The sequence below is a fragment of the Pinus tabuliformis genome, chromosome 1_1, assembly GCF_031772625.1.
Source record: "Pinus tabuliformis cultivar Carrire ecotype Pingquan chromosome 1_1, CPIR1, whole genome shotgun sequence".
NCBI classification, from domain to species: Eukaryota; Viridiplantae; Streptophyta; class Pinopsida; order Pinales; family Pinaceae; genus Pinus; species Pinus tabuliformis.
This window is the reverse complement of record NC_142297.1, coordinates 988,866,748-988,872,491: the sequence shown is the minus strand read 5'-3', so window position 1 is coordinate 988,872,491 and position 5,744 is coordinate 988,866,748.

The window sequence follows — 5,744 nt, the reverse complement described above, 5'->3', positions numbered from 1 at the left end:
ATGATCATTTATCCAGTACGTTGATGGTCATTTATTGTAAAGGATATTAAAGATATTTTAATTGATCGACTACTTCTATTTGGTTTAAGGAAATCCTTCAATAGTGTTAAGGAAATCTTTCAATAGTGTGGGAAGGCCTATAAAAATGGAAAGAGATAAGTAAGTTTGAGATGTTTTATTTTTGATATGATATATACATTAATATATTTATAACAATATTTATTTTAGAGTTGAATTCTTGTTTCCTAATTGTTTTTATTTGTTTAGATTTTTCATATTTTCTAGTATTTTTTATTAATTCAAAGTAGTGTAAGTTAGTTTTAGAAGAGAGGTGAAATATAGAAGTGGATATTAATCAATGATTATATGTGATTTTGAAATATGGTGTTTTAAGGAAGACCACAAACCAAATGGGTAGTACAAGTCCAAGTCTTTTATTAGGTGTGGTTTAACACTCACCACCCACTCTTGAACTTGGCTAAAAGTGGTTGCTGAAACAATTGCAGATTTTGCTAGACTCTAATATCTTTGTGGAATGGAAGTTCTCAATAATCAAGCTTTGAATATGACCACAAAATGTTGAAATGGCGGTTTGAAGATGACCACAAACTATTGTCTGGAAGATGTAAGTCTTCTATTAAGAGGTGGTTTAAGTAAGACCAAAAGCTGGCAAGTCATTTAAGCATGACCACAAACCAAATTATGCTCATGTAACATGAGTCTATCTCTTGCTAAAACAGGTGTTTTAAGGATGACATAAACCAAATCATGTTCATATAACATGAGTTTATTCTCTCACTACAACTATGAGGACCGCTCTAGCTCTATGCTACTAGCTCTGGTTTTTGTTGTGGCTTAGACACACTTGACATGACTTCGAAAATAGTATTTAACTATAATTTCCCCCCCTTTAGATACAAGGTGAGAGGATTAAAATCTCTCCATAGCAAGATTTGCAGGATACATCTTCTTGGTTGTTAAAGGTCATTTATAAAAGGCAAACCATCGAAGGTGAATCTCTACTGTTAAGGAAGTATTGTGCTTAGAATATACATCTAAATCATGAATATGTTTTCCACAATCGTTAGTAAGAGTGAAGAACAAAACACTAATATGTCATGTGGACAACTAAATAAGAATGTCGGCATTTAGTGATCTAAATTGTATATGGAATAAGTGAAGATGCAATCTACTAAAGAAACCTAGAACTTTGTATCTTAATTGGTTTGGAGAAGTGTGGAATGTGAAAGGTCACTTCCTTTTCATATCTAAGATGATTTGAGTGCTTGTTATTGATGACATCTTCCCAAGGTCCAATCATGGACTTGGGAAGTTCAAGATGAACATATTTATTTTCATTTGAAACCTCTTGCGACATGGCATCATTGCTTTGATCAATTGTTTGTTACCAATGACAATCATTCTCAAAAGAGAATCATTTTGAAGGAGTGCTAGTTAAGAAGTTGACTCCTTTGTTATATTTCATCTTGTAGGACTTGTGATTCAAGCTCTAGGAACTCAATCTTATCATATAAATCATCTGAACAAGTTTGATTATCTGTGAGAATGGATTTGTCAATTTTGATCATATTCTCAATAGTTGGGGGGGTATTAGAATATTCATTGACTTTAATATTGCATTAACTCAACTGACTTTCGATAATTCAAGAACATGGGGGGTGTGAGCTTCAACAAATGATGCACCTCCTTTCAATGGAATTTTCCAATATGATTTATCTTCTTGATGCCTTTAAAGGCTTTGTAAAGAAACTTGAGTAAATTTACATTAAGATCGAACAATATTACTTTAAAATTTGGAGAGGAAGGCGAGTTGTAGTCCATAGTTAAAGTCATTGTAAGGAAACTAAGAGACTACTTAAACACCTCACTCTACAAGTAGTTTTCACCTCCTCTTGCTCCACATTGACCTTTATTTTTCTTGGAGTTGGTAGTAATCAATGATCTTTAATAGTAAAACAACATAATATTATTAGGTTGAAAGGCGATTGTATTGTCTACTATAAGGGAGATTTGTAATTCTTTCCATGCTCAACCTAGACTTGGCATGTGTCCCTTTAAAAATAAAAATAAAGTCTTAATTATATGAAAAACAATATCCTATATAATAGAAAATAAAGATAAATATACATATTTAGTTAGTTTTAACTAAAAGCATTATAAACATCAATAATTCCATTTTCACATTGTTGATATTACAACAAATTAAGACGGAGATATGGTAAAAATATTTCACTTTCACTCTCATCCATTAATAAAATATTTGGATGTCATGTCAAATGATTTATTTCATTAACCAATTCACACACACACACACACATTACGAAAATGAGTAGGATTTATATTACTCAGGAAACAAGCTACATGGTTTGATCTATGAGTTAGTCCTCTATGGAGGAGAGAAATAATTATCTCAAAAATTATTACTAGAGAGACTAGTAATGTTATATGATAGAAGGAGTAGAGCTTCCTAAAAAGACCAAGGAAAATTGCACATTTGTAATGAGAGTAGATTATAAATTTGAGTGGGTATCCTCTTTTGGAGGTCAGTGGAGGTCAGGAATATACTATCCAATAGACCTACTATGAGCACTAGAATTTAACTTTTCATTTCCCATACCTAGAGTTGAAAATGTAGATCTTCAATTTATTGATGAAGAACATTTATCTCATTATCTTGATGGGATAATTTGAATTTTAAGACTTGAATTTCCTCAATAAGGTTGGTAGAGGTCCTCATCTTCTCTTGCAATTTGCAATTAGTTTTCAAGATGTCTACTTGGACGAATTCAATTTGTTGAGTGCAATTTCTACACCTATTTTTTCTCCCGGTTCTAGGATGTTTTCCTCTGTTACCCCATATTAATGCTTGGTAGAGAAAATGTAGAAAGAAGATCATTTTCTCCATCTACATTAACATTTATAGATCAAAATGAGGGTGAAAACAATGTGGATAAGGGGCAATAGAAACACATAATAAGATGGATTGAAATAGAATGAATGGAATAAGAGGGGAAAACCTTAACCTTAACGGTGACCATCCCAGCAACTAATGAGACCTACCCAACACCCAAATAGAGGAATGCACCCATAGGAAGCAACAATATAAATGATCAATGGTGATACATATATCGAGGACCAAATACTGACACTCCAGATAATACGGTAGGAATTGAGATAACATGGTAGGACCCTCCTTAAGTACCAAATGCAAGAAATTCTGCCGCTATTGTTTTTTTGATTGAAGATGTTGCAGTCAACTAATATTTAGTAAGAGTAATATGAAGGACATGTGTAGTTATTTAAAATATATTAAAAATGAAAAAACAACATTTTAGTGTGGGAAATGTGGTACATCAATAAAATATTTCAATGTCCCTTTATATATATTATAGAAAAAAATTGAAATAAATAAATTATTTGGTATAAACATTCCTCATTTTACTAAACTAAATTTTGGCCATTTTGAAAGTATTTTATTTGGTCAATTTTGTGTGAAGTATAGTAAAGGTTTATTGGATTTGAAATTTGTGTACATAATCAAAGGGACTGAGAAGCTTTTCAAGGCTTGAAATCTATTTATGCATTCAAAAATGCAATTTAAAGAATGAAAAGTAACATATGGTGTGCTTATGTGTGTGTGTGTGTGTGTATAGGTCCATATCATACTAGTGGATCCACCTTATTGTTATTTTTGTGCCCATGTAGCCCCCATATTGTTATTGTTGTACCCCATAGAAGTCCACTATTGTTATTGTTGTGCCCTTACATTATTATTTTTATGTAGGCTTTGATTATATTGTGACCCATTAAGCCCTATATATAAAAATGTGGTATTTTCATTTGTATCATCCAAGAATTCTTCATTTATGTAATGCAAAGGAGGTTTCCCCCTCGAAGAGGATAATTTTTAGGTCATTGATCTATCTACTTGTGAGTTGTTTGCATAACATTTGGTATTAGAGCTTTGGATTCTAGGGTTTCACTACTTCAAATAGCCCGCCGTGGCATTTTCTCTATAACCTCTTTCCTAAGAAGATTCAAAAGATGAAATTAAAACCACGTGGAGCCGAAATCTTGCTGAACGTGTTGTATGAATTTTAGATCTTGTGTCACTTTATATTTAGAGATATTATCCGAGGAAGTTAGGGTTTCCGTAAGCTCCAAAATTCCATCTCAAACTAGTGACGTTGGGAAAATCGTCATAACTTTCTCTCTGAGCATTAGATTTAAATTTCGTAAATAGTGGAGGAAATAGGAAGGACTTTAGTTTTTTAGGTATTATTTTGAGGGATGAATGTTGAAACTGTTACACGTGGCACACCATACAATTTCTCTCTGCTGGACTAATTTATAATAAGGTCACCGTGGGAGATTGGGCATAACTCCTTGAAGAATCCAATCTCAATCAAACTTGTGGGGTTGGAAATAGGACTTAGAGGGCTACGAAAAGGCGAGATTTTAGACCTTGTAGATCCGACATTACAAGGATACAATAGATTCAATATCGAACTCCTACAAAGCAACAAAAATGTGTTTATTTTTTTTAAATTTCCATAAGTTTTGCTTTAAAAATTAGTTTAAAGTGATTCAAAGGGAATAATGAAGCAGAAATATCATTAGTTTATGCCCCAAAGAAAGAAAATGGGAAAACCTAGTAAGCAACCTGAAAGCTCCACTATTACGGATGAAGAAGAGGAAGAAATGCAACATGATATATCCAAATTATTCGACCAAGTGCAACAAATTTCACTCTCACAAAAAGTAACAGAAGCTAAGCTAGATGGTTTGAAGAATGACATGGAAGCTAAGATAGATGGTATAAAAAGGGACATGGGAGTTTTGAATTATGTTTTAAAAGAAGACATGGAAGCAATGATGAATGTCAAGATAGAGGAGTTGAAGGAAGGTTTTCCAAAGTTGCTAGAAGAAAGGCGTCCCATGGTGACAAGGAAATCCATGAAAATCATGATGAAGAAAAAACAAATATCAATTATGATTTTAGGGACTCCAATGTGGGGTTTAAGAACCACCACCTTTCAAACATAGATATTAGAAAATTTGATGGCAAGAATCCGGTAACTTGGATACTACATATGGAGAAATATTTTGATCTAGATGATGTACAACCCTCACAAACAGTAAGTATTTCATCTTTATATTTAGAACCCAATAAGTGTCTATGGTATAGATGGATTTATTCTCATAAAGCACTTGTCACCTGGTCAATTTTTATGGAAGAAATCATAGCATATTATGAATATACAAAGTGTAACACCTTCTTTAGTCAATTGGTAAATCTCAAACAAAAGGGTTCAATGGCGAAGCACATTGAAGACTTCCAAAAATTGAATATTAGAATAACCGATATTCCAGAGAAGCATAGGATTTATGTCTTCATAAGGAATTGAAAAGACAACATCCAACATGAGGTTTTCCTTTGGAAACCTAATTCATTGGAGAAGGAATTCAGGGTGGCAAGAAAAGTTGAAAGAAAAATTATGGCAATAGGGAAGTCTACCACTCACAACTATAAGCATGGAAGTGTTGTCTCTCTTGGTCTTCCATAACCTATAAGGTTGACATCAAAAGAATTGGAGGAAAAAAAAACAAAAATGGCTTTGTTATAGTTGAGATAGGTGTAGGTTTTAACCAAGGACATAAGTTACCTACAAACGAATTCTAAAACTAGAAAATAAATAATGCCGAGGGCATAGAACACAAAA